Genomic DNA, 21,456 nt, shown 5'->3' with positions numbered 1-21,456 from the left:
CTGCTGAACGTCAGATATGTGTATATTTGCACAAGGTTATGTTTTTATAGAAATCTCTGGTTTGGTTTGATGTGATGTGATAAAGCTTCTACTTAAATCAATTCATCCAGTGAAAAATTGTGAGATCTTATTACAAAAAATCTTGCTAGTTTGCTATTGGATGGTGCAAAGTTGTGGTTTTGTTGAAACCGTGTGTTCCCTGTATACTGATTGATGGTCTGTTCTGTGCTCTGTGACATGTGAGTGATGTTCAGCTGGGCTAAATACACTTGCATTAGAATAGGTTCTGTGTGTAAAATACCTCAGAAATAGGGAAATGTCAAATTCCATGGGGGAGATAGATAGAAAGATTCTAGATTTTCAATCATAAAATATTAAAGCCATGAAAACAGATTCATTCATTAAAAAGGAAAAAAAGAAAATGCTACAATTTACCATAATCAGGTAAATCAGATGTCTCTTGCACTTAGCCAATAGTTAGCAAGATAAAGAGTCAATTCGAAAAATGATCTCACAGTAAGGAAAAACGTCTTCCTTGCTATGGCTTACGCAAGCATTCTGTTCTCCTTTTTTCTCTCTGCTGCTCTCAGTATGCCACCCTGAAGCCTCCGTGAGACTCACATCCTCTGACCTGTCCAGACTCAGTACAGAATGATTTGGAGTCTTTGAGTGGGTCTTCTCTATGAGATCCTCTTACAACATTCTAAAAAGGAGAAGCCATCAAAGTGGGTAAAAGATGAAATATAGAACGAGTTGAATGCAAGGAGACTCTGGGTCCCAGTGAAAGCTTTTATTTTAGCAGGCTCTCACCCTGTTCAGGTTTAGCATGTGGGGCTTGGCCTATTTTTGTGGACTGTGGTTCAGCGGTTTACTTTTCAGAGACTTTACAGGGTTATTCAGTCTGCTGCACACACTGGTTCCCACTGGTGCTACCCGAGGATGAGGAAGTTCCCCAGGCCCGTTTTTCTGAGCCTCTAACTGGGGGGAGGGAGTCCCCAGACTGTGGGGACAAACTGTATGTTCCAGGTTGGACCCCTTTTTGTGGTGGGATCCCTCTTGCCGTTGCCACCCAGTGTCTCCGGGTTCGGATGGGGGCCCTCAGGCTCATGGGGAAGGATAGCATTGCCCCTGGTTCTTCTTGTCAACAGGGCCCCCCGATGAACCCCCTCACTTGTTCTGCTGGGCTTGCCTGGTGTTTCCAGCAGGAGAGGAATGCGCCTACCTGGGCTATCTCCTGTTGCTGGGTTGGGAGTCTGGGTACACCAGACCTGGATAGCCTTCTTTTGAGCATGAGGGGTCACAAGATGACCTGTGGTTACCTTGTTCCTCCAGTCTTGCAGTCCCTAACCAGGTGTCCTCCTTCTTTCCCTTTTCAGACTTTTCCTTTGATGGCCTCTTGCATTATTTGCAGGGTTTACAGTTGAATTTAGCAGAGCAGAGCAGGTACGAATGACATCATGCCACCTTGTGTGGACTGAAAGTTCTCCGTAATTACTTTCTGAACGAGGTAATTTTATGTCAATATAAAATTACATGATTTTAGTTTAAATGAATGTTTTAAATCAACTTACAATAGTTAGGAAAAATTCTCATATAGAATTCTAATCTAGAAAAAGGAAAAAAAGAAACCCTTTTTTATTCTTTTTGTGTCCAATTAGGTTCTTAATGCTTTGTTTTCTACGGTTGAATCGATAAGAATTGACTGCCTATATTTAGACTCCAGTGATGCTTGTCATTTGTGCATGAAACACATCCTCTTGTGAAACTGGATTAAATGGACAAAATGATTTTAAGCTTTATGGATTAATTATCTAGACAGTTGTCTTAATTTTTCACACATCTAGTGCTATCTCAAGTCCCTTTATTCAATCCTGACCCCATCCCCAAACGCATATGCATAATTTACTTACATCAAATTTATCTCAGTAGCAAAAATTACCTGGGAAGACTTTGAAAAAGGAGCGACTCTATTATTTTTGTTTTTAAGCAGGAAGAAATAATACTATTTTTAGCCTTTCTCATTAAGTATTTAGCCTTCTGACTTTTCCCTTGAATCACAAGGATATGGCAGATACTATCAAAGCTTGTGTTAATCAACTGAATGTCAGAAGTTTACGTAGGACTTTGTGAAAGGAAAAGAGGAAAATACGAATAAGTTTTCATTGAGCTATATTCTCCTATGCTTTCAGTCTTTCACTATTTGGGATTAGCTTATAAGAGCAGAATGTCATCTGACCTGTCATTTTCATGGTTTTGCTTTATTTGTATGATGGGATTATGGATGTGATGGCAGGGAAGGTTCTGTATTCAAAATCTTTGGCTAGTCACGAGGCAGATCATCAGTACCTACAGGATGGAGCGTCTCAAAGTGTATGGAGTTTCTTCTTTACAAAGATTAAAATTAAAAGAAATAAAAACATTATATAAAATACTTATGGCTATAACAATTTTATGGCAATAATGATGTCCAATGAAGTATAGTGGATAAAATTTGTATGAACCGTATACCACTGTTAAACCATGACCACACAAATAATTACAGTGAATGCATCAAATTTTAAGTGATTTCTATATAGGATGTGCTTAATACTTCTGTCCCGTTGGATGAAATTTTGGGAATAATCCCAACAATGTTTATGGCTGTAAAAGACTTGCAAAAAGTTGTACCACACAGAGGTTTAACACATGTAATCATTTAAAAAATGTGTATGAATCTATTTTTAAAGATGTTTCAGATTATTAAAATTCAAGAGTGACAAGTGAAATAACTTCACATTATTTGTGGTTCTGTGAAAACTAACTTTGGATTGCCTTCATCTTAGTTTGGCAAGAAAAACTTAGTTTGGCCTATTTTGGTAGGGAGTAATACTCAAAGACAGTGATTTTAAGTGCTCTGATTGAATTTATATTAATGTAATTAAGTTAAATGTGTTACATACAGTGATCTGTGTCTTGTGACAATATGTATTCTTTATAATCTCCAGCAGAAATAGTAAATCTCCTATTTTGGGAGTTGTGGCTTACAGTATGTATCAGATGTTTTAAGTCCTCATTTAATTATCCATTAGTTATATTTAATGTTACCTTTCAGACAGATACTTTGAGTCAATCAGACCTGTAAAGAATTCCCATGATAAAATAATAGTAGTTACTATTTATTGACCACTGACTGTCCAGCACAGTTCAAGTGCTTGATATGAATTGGCTCTTGGTTGCGGTTCTTTCTCTGGATACCACTGAGCAGCCATAAGCGACCCAAGGGTCTCTGAGAACAGACATTTAAACGCTGACTCTCTTGGGGGCACATAAGGGAGTTCTTCAGCAGGGAGTTAACTGGGGTCGGGGCAGTGATTGTGGATGCGGAGTGCTGCCAAGTGCCTGGTGGGAGATCTGTTACAGTGCTGTGTCTCTATAACCCTTTGCCCATATGTACTCCCGGTGCTCTCCTGCCCAGCCTTTCTCTGCTGGGCTCCTTGCCCAGCAACCTGCCTTTGGATGAGATACCAACAGGTTGGCTCAAATCCAGACACTGGTATCAGGCACGGGGGACAGACAAGCCCAACCACTGCTTTGGTAGAAATCCCACAGAAGAATGAGATGGCAATGCCAGCTTCTTGAGGGTACTCTCAGTCTCTGTGAGTGGTTCTCTTGGATGTGCTCATTCCATTGGCTTGAAAAGTGGAAGGAAAATTCACTATATGTCCTGCAAGGTTGGGGGCTCATAGAGTTGACAGTTCCTTCTTTTCCTTCCCCAATCTGCTGCTTAACTGGATTTGAAGTGTGTGTGTGTGTGTGTGTGTGTGTGTGTGTGTGTGTGTGAGAGAGTGTGTGTGTGAGAGAGTGTGTGTGTATGTGAGAGTGTGTGTGTGTGAGAATGTGTGTGTGAGAGAGCGTGAGTATGTGTGTGTGTGTGTGTGTGTGTGTGTGTGTAGGTTGTGCAAATTATGGCACGGTGGTTCATATCTGAGTTTCCTTTATAAAGTGAATTGCTCGGTGGCTCTTGTCCCCAACTCTGAGCCCTAATGTTATGAATTCTATGGCAACAGGAAAAGGCCACTCACTGTCCTGATGCACTCTTATAAGGATAAATTAGCAAGCACATGAAGAGGACTAGTGGGAGAGAAAGTTTACAAGTTAGATTGAATTAGATCACAATCCAGTCTTGAAACTAGTTCAGATTATATACTATAAACAAATGGAAGAATAATACTATATTTAAAATTAATTTGGGTGTATTCAATGTTAAACTCTGAAATACGAGTATTTTGCTCTTTTTTTGTGATGGTGATGTCAAAAGAGTTATTTCTGTTTTGCTTCTGTAGTAGATCTGGCTTTTCAGTATACTGCTGGTTCTGAAAAGATAATGTGTCCTCCCACACAAGTGTGATATCTGTAAATATTGTAGTTGTAGTTCACATATACAAAGAGCTTATTGAAGGACTATTACTGACTTTAGAATTTGTGTCTTCTGAAGTTACTTAGTGCAAGTAATTAGAGAATGTGGTACTTAAGAGACCATCAAATTGGTGCCGGGCGTGATGAATCACTGTGTATTCTGGGTACAATACGCATGGAGATAAATTAATTTGATCTCACCAGAAAGCAGAATCGGATTTGAGGACCTCATACTTCTTTGTCTGTGTTTAATCACGTGGTCCAGGTAGTTCAAAAAGGCGATTTTGTAATGTTAATTAAAATTGTAACAGTTTGCCTGAACTTGATTGTTTCCAAATCATTTTTTCCAGGTAGCTGCTTGGAAAGGACCAGAGGCTTTATACATGAGGGAATTTAGATTTCAAATATGAAGAGCCTGCTTCTTTATAGCAGATAATATCTTTCAGGATGGTTACACAGTCAGAGCTTTGCACTTGCTGCCCAGACTACAATGTTTCCAGCTGGGACATGTAGCCATGGCAGAATCTCATTCCCAGTCCAAGAAAACCTTGATTTGGCTTTTGGACTCATGTCATTCCAAAATCATTTCTTAGTACCTCTGCCAGGTGTTTTTCTTTTTACTTCTGGCTTATTTATAACTCCTGTTAGTGGGGAGTCATGAAATTCCTGGTTCGGTTCTTTTTAAATTTCTAACCTTGCAAATTAAATCAAATGTAAAAGAACATGGAACATAAAAGGAAAACAAAAATGCCAAACTAAGCATAGTTTAATGCATTTCTTGTAGCCAAGACAAAACTAAAATGTACTTGTGCTCAGAAAAACAGTATGTCAAACATAACTCATTAGTAGTCAGTTTAAAATCTCATCCCTGGGCTTCCCTGGTGGCACAGTTGTTGAGAGTCCGCCTGCCGATGCAGGGGACACGGGTTCGTGCCCCGGTCCGGGAAGATCCCACATGCCGCGGAGCGGCTGGGCCCGTGAGCCATGGCCACTGAGCCTGCGCGTCCGGAGCCTGTGCTCCGCAACGGGGAAAAAAAAAAAATCTCATCCCTTATAAAAAATGCAAACATTAAATGTGACACCCACGTGGAAGCTCTCAGTCTTCTCACATCCTCTTTTAGTCTTCCCTGAACACAGGAAGGGTTAATTCGATGGGCAAAATTTCAGGGCACTGCAACGCTTTTCTTGAAAGGAAGTAGTCTGTGTCTCTGTCTCTCTCTCCATCCCCCTTCTCTCCCTTCTGTTCCCACTTTCTAACACTCTTCTCTGCTTTTTTTCCATGCAGGAGAAACGGTGTGTTCTACATGTGAAATTTTTGAATAGATGAATAGAGCTACTCTATTTCTCCTTAGCCTTTTCAAAGATAATTTCTTTTACTTTTTTCTTTTGTCACTGATTCTAAATCCTTTACAAACGTGATTGCCTTATTGATACACATTCATAACTATTAATGTTTCTTTTACAGACAATTGATGAGACTCTAACAATACTTTATATTGGTCTTAACCATCAAAGAGAGTCAAGGAACTCTTTTTAATCTAGAGTTATAAAATCTCTAATACTAAGATTATGTAAGCTTTTTTATCTGCTGGAAAAAAATTGATGATTTACATGAAATGTGTCAACTAAAAACCAGGTATCTGATCAGCCAATTTTCTTTCATTTTCTTTTTTGCAGTTGGGCGTTAGCCTTAGAGTTACTTGTGTGCTATTTCTGTGATTCTTCTGCTTTCACATTACCTTGGCAATGTGTGCTCCTTTTTAGTTTTCCAGAAACTTTCTTCTCCTTTGTAATTTTTCAATATTACTGACAGTTTCTTTTGAGATAAAACCTATCCTACCTGTAAATTACTGCCATAACCTGAGAGAGTTTTCTCAGAGATGGAAACTTAAACTCCTTTAGTATGATCCTGTATTCACTGACATTCTTTTCACAGTTTTGGATTTCAATTCCCTCTTTATACTTTTTATCCTACCCTTCAACTTCAAAACCACTTTTTCTGGAGAAGATACATACAAACTGTTGTGTGGTTCTGCATTTTCCAAATTACTTCACATTATGTCTTTTTTTTTTTTAATGGTACAGACATAGCTAAGATATCTTTCTGTGGCCTTCAGAATTTCTGGATCTCTGGGAATTTTTCCTTTGTGGCCCTCTTCATGCACTTTTGTAATGAGGTTGTTTTCCATTTTGAACTTCCATCAGTATTTCTCTTTTTGTTTTTATTGCAGTATAATTGCTTTAAAATGTTGTGTTAGTTTCTGCTGTACAACAAAGTGAATCAGCTATATGTATACACATATCCCCTCCCTCTTGGACCTCCCTCCCACCCCTCCCCATCCCACCCATCTAGGTCATCACAGAGCACCGAGCTGAGCTCCCTGTGCTATACAGCAGGTTCCCACTAGCTATCTATTTTACACATGGTAGTGTATTTATGTCAAACTTAATCTCCCAATTCATCCCACCCTCCCCTTCCTCCTCTGCGTCCACACGTCTGTTCTCTACATCTGTGTCTCTATGCCTGCCCTGGAACTAGGTTCATCTGTACCATTTTTCTAGATTCCACATACATGTGTTAATATATGATGTTTGTTTTTCTCTTTCTGACTTACTTCACTCTGTATGACAGACTCTAGGTCCGTCCACATCTCTACAAATGACCCAGTTTTGTTCCTTTTTATGGCTGAGTAATATTCCATTGTATATATGTACCACATCTTCTTTATCCATTCATCTGTCCATGGGCATTTAGGTTGCTTCCATGACCTGGCTATTGTAAACAGTGCTGCAATGAATGTTGGGGTACCTGTGTCTTTTGGAATTATGGTTTTCTCAGGGTATATGCCCAGTAGTGCGATTGCTGGGTCATACGGTAGTTCTATTTTTAGTTTTTTAAGGAACCTTCATACTGTTCTCCGTAGTGCCTGTATCAATTTACATTCCCACCAACAGTGTAAGAGGGTTCCCTTTTTTCCACACCCCCTCCGACATTTACTGTTTGTAGTTATTTTGATGATGGCCATTCTGACCATCATCAGAGGCGATACCTCATTGTAGTTTTGATTTGCGTTTCTCTAATAATTAGTGATGTTGAGCAACTTTTCATGTGCCTCTTGGCCATCTGTATGTCTTCTTTGGAGAAATATCTGTTTAGGTCTTCCACCCATTTTTTTATTGGGTTGTTTCTTTTTTTTATATTGAGCTGTATGAGCTATTTGTATATTTTGGAGATTAATCCTTTGTTGCTTCTCTTTTTAATGTACCAGTATTTTAGGTTTACTCTAAAAGGGAAGAGGGCACCTTCCCACTGAACATTGAATACTGTTCAGCAGAGGGACGGGTGTGATCAAAGTGGTGCTCTAGGAAGATGACTCTTACATGCGGGGGCTGCAGGGTGTTCGTACATCCTACTGGGAGATTAACCCATGGGGTATTCTATGGTCTGTGTCATACATTTTCCCACACTTTCAGAATTGCTATGGAAGTATAGACAGGTGTTTTTAATGCAGCTTGTAATTGGACACAGTGGCTAGTAAAGCACTTGACTAAATGCTACTAAAAAAATGTATGAAGAAACCTAACCAATCGCATTTCCAGGGAAATGTAGATCAGGTGGCAATAAAGCCCCCAGTTTTCAGCCTTGTATCACTAAGACTCTAAATCCAGCCTTTTTTAATTGTCAAGTGATTAAAGAAAATTGGGAAATCACAAGTTTTCAACCAGGCTTACTCAGAGGCACTTTTAATTGTGAGAGGTTTCCTAAGGCAGCAGAAAATTTTCTTTTGAAGAGTTTACAGCTGTCTGTGCATGTACATCATCAGCACTTCTCTACATTTGGGTATGAAGAGAAAGTTGACAAATTCTGTGTCAGAATAAATATAATTTTTCTTTCTCCAAAGATATTATTTTTTATCTCTAGTTGATTGGGTAATTAAGAGTGATGAATGCCAGACACGGACGGTTCTGCTAAACCAGTACACTCTTGTTGAGTGACACATAAATGATGAAATGGCTTTTTGATTTAATAGGTAGGTATGTCTTATTAGCAAGTAATGCTCAGCACAGATAAAAATATTTGGCTTCAGCTTAATGTTAACTTTCCTCTGGTGAATGTTGTCCATTTCAATAGATAATAAAAGATAAAAGGAGCACTAAAAAAATTCATTTCTTTGTTAATTTACTTAAATATTTGTTGAGTATCTGCTGTATATACTACGAATTGTACTAACTACTAGAAATAAAATGGTAAACAAAATAAACAACTGCTAATATTTTGTAGTTTATAATATACTGAGGAACAAGTGAACAATTATAATAAATGATAAGTTATTTAGAAGGTTAGCAAATCAGAAAGGCACCTAACTGTATTCAGATCGTTAAAAGGTTTCCTGAAGTAAGTGACACCAATCTGATCCCTTGAGAAAGGGAAATAGAAAGGTAAAGAACAGATTTGATAGCATGTACCAGGCATACACCACTGAAGGGTTTACACCACTGAAGGGTACAAGTGAAATATCCCAGAGAGCGAACGATGGATCGTGAAATTGTGGAACTTATGTGCAATGCAGAATCACTCAACAATGAAATCAACGTCATCAGGCCCGTAGCTGCATAATGAGTGGATTTAGGTACGATGATTCTAAGTGATATAAGTCACACAGAAGAAGAAACATCATAAGATATCTCTAATACAGGGAATGGAAACGTGGCTACACGTGAACTGAATTACAAAACAGAAGAGAGTCTCTCATTTGGAAAACAAACTTATGCTTGCGTAAGGGGAAAGGTGAGTGGGGGTGCTGCATAAAAGCAGAGATTGAAATTAGCACAGATACTGTTCCATAAGCCAAATATGTAATAGAGAAGACCTACTCCTTGATCCGCGAAATGGACTCAACACCTCATATTCAATGCATAGGGATATGCCCGAATGGTAGGAATCTTGAAACCTATGTATTTATGTCTCCGTAAGAGAAGCAGGTGTCGGTAGAGCGCCATAAAAGCAGCAGTGAAATTCAGCTAATCCCATTATAAAAATAAATGTCAACAACAAAACACAAGGACAGTGATATAGAGAGACATACTTACAGAATTCATTCAGGGCTTGTGATGAAACCTGGATTTACCACATCTACACACACAGCTGTGAGAGACATAAGGCTGGACACTTGAGGCAGATTTGATAGCATGTACCAGGCATACACCACTGAAGGGTTTAAATCCTACATGATTGTATTTGCACTTTGATATTCTCACCTTGTTTTAAGAGTAGGACATGAATGGGCGATGCTAGTAGAAATTGGAAAGGAGAGAGTGTCACTGACCAGATGGTCCTTGCATTAGTCCATGAAAATGATGATAGTGACCTGGGTTAGGGCAGTGCCAATGAAGGGGGTGGGTTATTGGACAGGAAAGGTATTTTGAAGTTAGAGCTATAGGGCTTGGTTCTTGATTAAGTGAGGGCACTGAGGGAGGTGAAGGAGGACTCCAAAATGCTGCTCTGATTTCTGACTTGAGAAAATGGGTTGGGATTGTGTCTTTTGTTTGAGAGAGTGAATCTCAGAGGAGAAACTGAATATGATCATATGAGTCCTCCCCTCCCCCTCCATTTTCCTCCCGTCCCTTCCCCTTCTCTTCCTTCCCACCCTCCCTCCCTCCTTCCATCCATCCTCCATCTGTGAATTTTTAGTTTAAAATTTCCTACCCCTTGAAGTCACTGTCTTCTGTGAAGCCCCAAATTATTTTGACAAGGAAAAGTCACTTTAACTTCTGTACTTAGAGCTAATGCGTGGGTAAAAATAACAACAGCCTATCACCTTGCCAAGCCATTTCAGATAGACTTAAGTGCTTAATCAAAGGAGACAGAACATTGATGTACTTAAGGACAATTGCCAAGAGTAGTTTTCGACCTTATTTAAAGACTGAAGATGCAGCTAGGCAAATTATTCAGTGCAAAATAAAAGTAATCAAGGAAAGTGTATCAAAGGGAAATTATAGACTGCCATGTAAATATAGTTTTTACAGATTTTTACCTTGAGTACTGAAAATTCAGAAAGGAGTTTTTGTTTTTGCAGTGCAGCTCTGCAAATGGGGGAAGTACAACTTAAAATAGTGTCAACAATGAAAATAGTTGAAGTTACTGTCCTTTTTTTAATCTGAGAAGACAGAGTTAAATCTATTTAAAGTGGGACTCCATTGAGGGACTCAAATGGTGATCCTGGTCTCTTCCTCGTCTCATCTCTCACATCTCAGTTCTCGTTCTTATTGACTCTGGTTTGCGTTGGCTCTTCTCTCCTGATGCAGATGGTTGTCTCTGGGAGGGACAAAAGTGTGATGGTGATGGTTAGCATTACCTCAGCTACTGTCCACAGAGGAGTGAGAGAGCACTTTGCTCCCAGCGATCATATATAAAACCCCAGAAGATTTAATTGGTCTGGCTTGGGTCATGGCTCCAACACTTATTTGGCAATTGCAGTCAGGGGGGTAGGGAACTGTGGCAGTGCACCAGAATTATCTTGTGTCAAGTAGTTCTCCCAAAGAAATGAGGACAGGATGTCTGCTGTTTCCAATGAAGGGGATGCAGAATACCAGGCAGACTAAAACAACCGTGTCCCATATTTTCACTGTAAACATCTTCGCCACAAGCAGTCTTACCCCACAACCGACTGGCTCTAAGGCAGCATAAAAGATAAAATAGCTGTAATTCACAACAGTCTTCAAGAACATTAGTTATCTATACTTTAGCTAATCTAGATACAACAACAGCTTGTTCTGTAATGCCATCTTTACCAAATTTATCATACAAAGTTAGAAGTTGGAGGCAAAAGAAGAATCGGGCTTCTCCTACTCCTCAAAAGAGAATGGTGACCTGATTCCTGATGAGTACGTTTCTTGAAAATGAACATTTTTTGCTTTTTGGTGGTGGAGAATTTTGGTATTTGGCACAGAATCGGCTTAGTTGAGCTGGTAAAAAAAAATAAGGACTGGGCATGTGATGGAAGATTTAAATGTAGTCTAGATATTTATGTTATGTGTTACATGTATTGTGTTACATGTATTGATAAGAAATAGTTATGTGTTACATGTATTGATAAGAAATAGCAGTATTCCCTCCTGTTTGTTTTTTACTTCCAAAGAAATCTGAAGAGACTTATAGCAGATTTTTTTTTTACATTATAAAGAACTTATATCTGACATTAGATCCTGTGTCCCTAATGGTCAACTTTTAGAAAGGAAGAATCATTGCTTCTCTAAGATATACCTGAATACAACTATAACCATGAATCTACACACATTTTAAATGTATTAAAATATTTTTTTGTATTTTCATTTTGCACAATAAAATCTTTAAAAAATTTATCCATGCTTCATTATCTCCTTTTTATCTTTCTTGTTATGTTCTTTTTATCTTTCAGGACAGAATTGTCTTATGCCCAGTTAGTTGTGTGGCGAAACTACTTGTGGCAAAAATTCTTACGTGGAAAATACCTAGAATGTAAAATAACACATGTCCATTCCATCTCTATGAAATACTTTGAAAATTTGCTTCAATTTTCACTGTAAATTACCAGATGATTTAATCGTCTCAATGCCAAACCATTGGCTTAACTAGACAACTAAAAGAAATTGACCAGTAAAAAAATTATTTAACTTACTACACGTTATTAAAGAAAATGTCTCAGAAAAGGCTTCATGACTTAAGGCTTTGTTCCCCTTATAATCTGAAGAAGAATTCTAGTTATTGTAGTTATTTATTGTCACTGGCATTTTCTTTTTTAAATTTTGTTAGGAAGTGACTTGATGCCTTAACTTTAGCTGGACAGTCCTTTGCTGCCTGTTGCATAGTCTAGAGCTGAGTAATCTTCTTACTCTGCTGTGTCTCTGCTCTTGTGAACTACAGACATCTTCCTATAACACTTGTTTAAAAATATGACTTCTCATCTATTCTCTCAAATTCAGCCAGCACTAAGTTGCCATATTTTTTTGTTTGTTTCTGAAAAAAAAAACAGGTATTCTTGCTTTTTCTGACCTGATGGTTTCAATTTGTCTATTAATAAATGAAGACACTAGGAAAACTCAAGGAAGGAGATGTGTTTTTCTTACGGTTGTAGGTTTTTTTTTTTTTTTACTATCAGGTCCCCAACTACCCTGGAAGTTAGAACAAGCATCTGTGTGCCAAGAAATACAAAGCTGAATTGTGCATTATTTATTTTTTTCATCTATCAAGAAAAAGAGACAATGTATTTGGTTTTTTCAACATTTCCCCTGCCGCAAATTACCCAAGGAATCATTTTCCTAAATTTATTTTCATAATTGAGGATTCTGTTGATTCCAATGTAAATGCCCTTGAACATATCAAATTTGTTGGTGAACCTTTCACTTTTGCCAACTAAGCCTCAGAGCTGGAAAATTCTGACTGCTTTTCTATAATAAAAGCTTGGCTACTCTGGGAAAAATATCTCACCATTAATGTAAAGATACCTGGATATGCACAGTATATCTTATGTTTTCTTATTATGGATTCACATTTCACCAAAAGAAATGGTGCTAGCATGTCATTTAAACTAAAATGCTCACATTATGAGATTCATGGCTCTACTTAGAGCTAGATCGTCTCTTATTGGATTATTCTGACTTTTCTTAAACCTATTACTTTACAAATGGCTCCCGTGCTTGTCCAATTTGCTAGGCTACTGCACATTGCCTTGACAACTCAAGGGAAGACTCTTCCATCACTATGGAAACAAGTCAATATAAACATCTTCACATTTTATTTATAGACTAGGTAATGTAATGGGCATCATGAACACTTGATATGATCTGAAATGAAATATGGTAGATGCTTTTTGTTTTTAATTAATAGGATTAATGGTTGACACTGACATACAGCAACTTGTCGCAGCTGGTGGGGTAAAACTTCAATTGTCACTTTATTTTATGTGTTACTTTAATTTACAGGTTTTGTTTTCTCATTGTTCAAGGTTCACATCTAAACCTGTGATACAAAACCTAACAGATGGCACTAACACGAAAAGGGCACTTATGGACACTTTCACCAGAGAGAGAAGTACTCAAATACCTGTAAACTGTCACAGCAATTTCTATCTTCTAAATTGGAAGAAGGAATGAGTAATTCACCCCTTCATAGATTTTATAGTGTAGTAGGAAGAACACAGGATTTGAGCTGGATGCTAATCAGTTAAAAGATTTGGGGAAGTCACTTCATTTTGTTTTAGCTTTCCTGTCTATAAAATGGGTATAATAACATTTCTCTGCTGGATTATTGTAAGGATTACAAGTAATCTGAAAAAAAATGTATGGCCCAGTGACCAAAAAATAGGTTTATTGTTATTATGTGTGACTTTTAAAATATTTAAGTGATTACCAATCTTCCCTAAATATGCAGCTCTCATTGGCCATATTGATAGATTTTGCAGCCATCTTACTAAATTCACTGATTTGGTGGAGATGGAACGTACAATGTTATATTTCTCATTTAAAAAATCTCAAATAGGGCTTCCCTGGTGGCGCAGTGGTTGAGAGTCTGCCTGCCGATTCAGGGGACACGGGTTCGTGTCCCGGTCCGGAAAGATCCCACAGGCCGCGGAGCGGCCGGGCCCGTGAGCCATGGCCGCTGAGCCTGCGTGTCCGGAGCCTGTGCTCCGCAACGGGAGAGGCCACAACAGTGAGAGGCCCGCGTACCACAAAAAAAAAAAAAAAAAAAATCTCAAATATAAATTCAAATGGTATCCTATAAATAAAAGGACAAGTAATACATTTGAACAATTATTAGTTACTTATTTATGTGCTTGTTTTTAATTACAGAATCTATCATATAATCTTGCCACTCCAAGTAAGGAGAGCTTAAGTGCTTAACTTCATTGATTTCTGGAAAATAATATTCATCATAATTGTTATTATTTAAGACTTTTGTCCCCTGTGAGTTTGGCAAAATCTGGAGGACCTAAATATCTTTCCAGTGTATGTGTGTATGTGTTCTTAAATATGACATCAATATTTCTTGCAGCTAAATTAATTTTAAATAAAAGGTCTCTTTCTTCTTTAACAAGTAAGAGATCAAAAACATCAGCTCCTTGATATCAGAAGATATGTATACTAAGGTACACCACTTATCGTGGGAAGTTTGATGATAACCATTTCACAGAGCCAATTACTGGTTTAATTTTCACCCTGCATGAAAAGTTTCCCTTGGTTTTAATTCAGTTTCAAAGGTTTGGTATTATATCCTGAAATCGTAAGTTTATGTATCTTTGGATAAATAAATATACTCTCCTTGTTCATCAAATGTTTTCCTAGAATACCTGTTTTCAAAGTACTCTGACGGTAAATGTGAAAATACCTGAGTTTATACAAATATACTTAAGTCTTTGTCCTTTGCTTTCAAAAAAGATCCTCATCTAACAGCTAGATTACATAAAGGCAAAAAAGCCTGCTAGCTACATAGACACGTATCTTTGCTTAAAATAAGCATTTCCTTTTATGTTTCTGTTTTATTTTATTTACTAAAATAAGAATTAAATTTTGGCAGATTGGAGGATGTCTTCACTAACATAAAGGATGTAAACTCTATCTCAAGGAAAAAGAAATTAGCTGTGGGGAGGGGACCTTGATGTCATTTTGGTAAGCTCTTAAGGTTCTTTTGGGTTCTATTTCTATGAATTTACATGAAATTGTTCATTAATAAACAATTTCTCCCTAACTTCCCCTAGCATATAAAAAGAATTACGCCAAAAAAATGCAAAGGGGCTTTACCTTGTGCAAATCGCTAAAAGGTTGGTTTCCTAGAATTAAGCTTAGTTTTTAACAAAGGAATTTAATTAAAAATAAATGAGTGGGAGAGGAAGTGACATGTTATTCATAAAAAATAAAATTATAAAATAACCCAGTAGTATTTACCTTTCTACATTTACCCTTTTATATTAAAGGAATGCATATTGAACTGAGAAACACTGATACAAGTGGTTAAGTAAAGGTAATGAAGTAGACTGAGGAGGAACTCTAATAATACTAAAATATACACACAGATACATGCACACAAATAAGCAGCTGCATTACTGTTTCATTCATACGGCCTACAATTTCAGACTTGTATTCATATTCAACAAATTCCTGTGGAAAGATCCATCGTGGAAAGTGGAATGGTATGTCTTCCATTTAAGCTTATCTGCAAACTATCTGAAAAAGCAAGGATTGTTTGACCATGTGCAAAGCAAAGCATTGAGAATTTCAGCTTATTCTAATGTTACGTTAACAGGTCACCCTCCTGTTTTAGAGAAGTCAGCTAGCTTACATGTGTGGTGGTAGATTGTGCTACTTGTTCACAATTCCCCTTTCTTCTCTGCCCTTGGTAGGGTTTGCCATGCACAGTGCACCTCCTCATCCCACTGGCTCTTGGCTTGATCTTAGGACTTGCTCTGACAAATGGAGGGTGTAGAATTGATAATGTGCTTCCTAAGCATGGACTCATAAGGCAGTGTGGGCTTCTGCTCCCCTTTCTTGTATTTCTGCTATGACATCATCACATCACAGATAGGAGAGACTCTTTCCCCTAGGTCATGGAATGAAAGGACATGTGGAACACTCCTGTACCCAACCCACAGCCTGGGACAGACACACTGCAGCTGACCCCTAGACACCTGAATGAGAAGTAAATGATCCTTGTTTTAAGCCTGAAAGTTGGGGTTTGTTTGTTGTAAGCATAACAGGAAAAGCTGACTAATACAAGTGACCATGAATAAATTCAGAGTAAAAGTTCAATAGAGATGACATTGTAGAACGTGATGGAGTTTACCTATAAGTGGGGCTAAGACCTTAGCATCAAGGTCTTAGCACTAAGAAGACCTGACAGCAGATGGTGGAGCTCCCACCATCGGGCAAGTACGGGGACTGGAAACTCATCCTTGGAAGGGCCAGAGCATGGAGTTTGGAGGCCTAGTTAGAAGAATTATGATCTTGAACAGATTATCAGGACTAGAGTTTTTTTGGGTTTTTTTGTTTTATTTTGTTTTTTTTTGCGGTACGCGAGCCTCTCACTGTTGTGGCCTCTCCCGTTGCGGAGCACAGGCTCCGGACGCGCAGGCTCAGTGCCCATGGCTCATGGGCTCAGCCGCTCCGCGGCAATGTGGGATCTTCCCAGACCGGGGCACGAACCCGTGTCCCCTGCATCAGCAGGCGGACTCTCAACCACTGCGCCACCAGGGAAGCCCAAGACTAGCGTTTTAACAGAACAAAGAATATAAGGAAGCAGTGACTACAAATGAAGTGGTAGATCAGGAGAAAACCAGCAGCAAGACAAATGGTTTGCTGAGTCCCTGAGTGGTTGAGCTGTTTCTTCCTTTTAAATTCTTCTTGTAGTGAGGCTTGATTATAGTAACAGGTCTAGTGGTCCCAGATACTGAAATAGCATGAGTCAGAGGAACAAGGCAGGGCCTGGTATCAGAGACCTGGATCACTTCAACATGAGTCATCCTCATAATAAGCTGACCGAATCTGAAAGGATCTTTTCAGGATGGGGCTTGAGGGAGTGATAAACACACCCATGGGACCTGTAAGAAAAAACCAAATAGCTAATCTAAAGTGAAATGAGTGTGCTGCCAGCTTTCCATGACAGATAGTAGAACAGTAGGGTGGTCCCTTCCTTGTGTTAAGTAATCATTGTGTTGGCACAAGTTAAATAAGCAAGAATTTTTCTTAAAGAATTGTGAAAATTCATTTTCCTTTCATAAAGGCTACGTTTGGGTTTCAGGATTTTCAAAGACAGGACTGTGCTCTCTCCTGCAGTGGCCTGCTTCAGGTCTGTTTCCCCATCTCTTTATAAGGGTTTCCCCATCTCTTTATAAGAGACATGCCACTCTCATGCTCCAGGATGGTTAGTTGTCTCCCCATCCCTGCAGTATAAACTTGAGATTTCTATAATCTGACCCAAACCTGATTACCTTTCCAAATCCATTTCACATGACTCCTTGCTTTGAAACCACTCTTTCAAACAGAACTGGTCTTATTTAGTATACTGAACTTTATGATTAGCGGCGCTGGGCTTAAAGCATCCTTCCTCACTTAATAGCTGTGTGGCCTGGGCCAATCTTTATTCTAGCTGTGCACCAGTTTCTCTGTGAATATAAATATTGCTTGAAATGTTAAATGAGATGTTTAAAAGAAAGGAGTATTCAGAAGAAAGACCAATGTATTTTTGTTTTACGTATTCTTTTTTTTTTTTTTTTTTTTTTTTTTTTGTATGCTCCTTCTGCAAAGAATAGTTTTTGCATTTTAGACAGTTGTAAAAAAAAAAAAGCAAATAAGAATATGTAACAGAGACTATATGTATCCCATAAAGCCATAAAGCCTAAAATATTTACTATCTGGCCCTTTACAGAAAGTTTGCCAGCCCTTGTAAAGGCTTTCCTGTCTATTCCTGCTGGCCTCTCACTGTTGTGGCCTCTCCCGTTGCGGAGCACAGGCTCCGGACGCGCAGGCTCCGCGGCCATGGCTCACGGGCCCAGCTGCTCCGCGGCATGTGGGATCTTCCCAGACCGGGGCACGAACCCGTGTCCCCTGCATCGGCAGGCGGACTCTCAACCACTGCGCCACCTGGGAAGCCCTGTTTTACGTATTCTTGATAAATAATGTGTGTATTTTTGCTTCTCTGCTATTCCTGTTGCCTGAATCTTCTACTCTTTCGTTTTCTCTGTGTAAGTCTTATGGTTCTTTAAAACTTACATCAAATTCTACCTCTGCTGAGAATTTCTTTCAGACTTTCAGCTTGCGATGATCTATTCCTTCTCTTGAAATATACCTGTCATTTAGGGTGGTTGCCCTGTATTACCGTTTATTTTTAAAATGTGTATTTTGTGTTTCAAACCAGATGCAAAGCTTTGCAGGGCACAGACAACAGACTATAAAATTTTATATATTCCTTACTTTGGGCAGAGCCTTATTTATTGAAGGCATCCACAAATAGTAGAATCTTAGAGGGTTACAAGGGACTTTATAAAAGTCATAGAGTCTAACTTCTTGTGTGATGGTATGGTGATGATGACAGTGATGATGAAAATGATAAATTATGATTGAACTAAAAACCAAATATAAAAAATATATATGTATTTACTTATATATTTACTTATAAACCTTAAGTTGGTCTTATTATTTTTAATATTTTTCATTTTCTGCAGGTGTATTACTTAATGCATGTAAGTATATAATAGGAAAATGCAGAAATATATAAGATCATGCTCTTGATATAAAGATTCATACATACTTTTAATTTCACATTATTTTTAGTTTATATTTTTTTCATAAGCAATATTGATCAGTATATTCTCTCATGATATATAATGAGAAGACAGTTTCTGTAGCATTATCAATGTATAGCATTAAAGATGAAATAGCAAGAGAATTTAAAACTGAATCTAGACCAAGGTCAGGAAATGTTTTCTCTAAAGGGCCAGATAATAAATACCTTAATCTTTACAGTCTCTCTGGCAACTAGTCAATTCTGCATTGTTACACAAAAGTAGCCATAGACTAGGTAAATGAATGAGCATGGAATGTTCCAATAAAACTTTATTCACAAAAATAGGCATGGCTTGTGATCCACAGTGTGTCCAGCTCTGATAGATTATATCATCTAAATCAGTACATTAGTTTCTATTTGTAGTGAGCCACCAGTTTTCCAGTTTTTCAGCAGACATGTTTTATTCTATAAATCAACTCTCAAAATAAAATCCCTAGTGTGTATTTGAGAGATCTTCCCTAAGCCGTCTAATAAAAATTTGGTTCTGTTTTTTTTAATGATTAAAGTCTGTTATAGAGAGAATCCTGAGATATTTTGCCAGCTTTCCATTTATATTTTGCTTAAATTTGATAAAATTTTAAAAACTTGTGGACTTTTATAAAGGTTATTTTTATGTATATAAAATAGTACATTTTCAGTTCAACCCCAAGCATCTGTTTGAGCCATTATATGACTACTTTTATGCCAATATCTCAATAAAGTATTTATTTCTTTCCTATTCCTTAAGATTAGATTTCTTTAGAAATACTGTCAAAATACAGTCAAGCTGTGAAGTTCCAATTTTCTGTTTGTGTAATGTAACTTGAGGCAGTTTCCTAGGGAAGTGGCCTCTTTTCAAGAGTCATTTTTTTCTAATGCTTTCACAGTATTATATTTCATCTCTGAAATAAGGGTGTATTTTATAATCAATGTGATAAAAAAATCATCTTATTTTAATACAAAGTTTTATTTTTCTTAATGGTAGGAAAATAATGGGCCGCCTTACAAGAAAGCAGTGATTCAATGCAATACAGTAGTAGTGCATGAACTTTATACCTGGGAGCACAATGGAGGTACTCAGGTGGCAGATTGGGAAGCCAGTGTTAAAGAACAAAGCCTGCAATGAGATCAACGTGGCCCGTGGTCCAGCTGAGATGGCTAGGCAGATTAACACTCTTGATGGGACCACTAACTTAGCAACTCTTTGTTCCCCTCTCTTAAAATCCCTTTTTTTCATACATTGGTTATTGGTATTCATGTCCTCTTTGCCATCCTCTCCATCTAAGAGCGTCAGTCATCCTTTTCTACTTCCTCTTTCTTACCAGGTTGTGTCAGCCGTGAGGCTCCATGATGATATTTATGAAATGTTTCTCATTATGGCCCTTTCCTCCTTTCCTGGTTAGATCTCCATCATCCTAGGTTAGCTCTTTGTTATTGTTCAGCTGACTGATAACTGTCAACTTATTATCTTAATATCTCCAGTATCTCTTTCCTAAAATTCATATACTTAAAAAATACCAGGAATATCCTTTTAAAAAATAAATCTGTTCATCCCCCTCTTTCTAAATCTTTTGGGGGAGCCCTCACTATCTACAGGGTAAATCTAAACTTCTGAACTTGTTGGCTAAGGCCTTTTGCAATTGGACCCTAATGGGCTTAGAATATGAGGGTCACGTGGCAATAGCTCAGTAAGTTTTAGTGATCATTATGATTAGTATTGTACTTAAACATTGTTTTCTAATTATATGTTTATACAATGAATCAATCAGGATCCAGTTAGGAGACAGGAACTACATTAGTTATTTGAAGAAAACACTGTAGTTTATACATTTATACTAGTTTATACATTTATACTAGTCATACATTTGTAAACTGGGTAAATAAAAGGGTAAAAAGAAAACTGAGGAATCATAGAGATAGCACTGCAGGAAGCATCTGCTACTTAGGGCTACGGGAAAAAATGGAACAAGTTGTAATTATTAAAACTTAGACACTTGGAGGAGATCCTCTTTTGGGCTGAAACTTGGACATCTGGGAAGAGGGTGCTGCTTGACTGGTGTAAGGCTGGATTCTGGGAGTGTTAAAACTGCACCCTGGATTAAAATGCTACTATGGGAATGACCTGCTGTTGCCGGGGTAAAGAAGGATTGCTGTGGTGACATGCACCTGAACCTGAGACTGAGAGCCCATTGTTTACAAATGGGAGAAGCAAGCTCCTTTTTCCTCTTCCAGCCTTGGTGTACCTCTGTAGCTCCCCCTGTTGGCAGAGCCTAATGTTGGTACCACCCGGCAAGGTAGAAAGGTGGTTTGCAGAGCTCCAGATCCGGCGTGACAAAGGCAGTACGGAAGGGTGGGTGAAGCTAAGAGGTAAACACTCACCAGTTGGCACAGTCCGCCTCTTCAGCTACATGTCATCTATCCTCACCCTTCTCACAAACTGAACTTTCATACAAAAAACAACTCCATGTTTCTACCTAATAATATGCAAATATCCTTTATGCAAGTGAAGATGTTTTCACCCTTTTCCAAACCAAGTGAGCAGAGAGGCATGGTCCTCACATCTGTGTTCATCTCTGTGCCATGTTAATTGCTACTCAAATTCAGTCATAGGCCAGTCTGAATATTCTGTAATCTCAATACTAAATTTCAAAGTTAACCTCCAACAAAATTTGTATAAAATAATAAGAATTTGCATTAAAGAATTTTCCATTTATGCCACTTCCTATTTAAAAATATTTTTTTCAAAAATGGACACTGATTTTAAAACA

The sequence above is a fragment of the Lipotes vexillifer genome, unplaced genomic scaffold (genome assembly GCF_000442215.2).
Source record: "Lipotes vexillifer unplaced genomic scaffold, Lipotes_vexillifer_v1.1 scaffold463, whole genome shotgun sequence".
Lineage (NCBI taxonomy): Eukaryota > Metazoa > Chordata > Mammalia > Artiodactyla > Lipotidae > Lipotes > Lipotes vexillifer.
The sequence above is the reverse complement of the archived record's forward strand: the minus strand, read 5'-3'. Positions refer to the sequence as shown.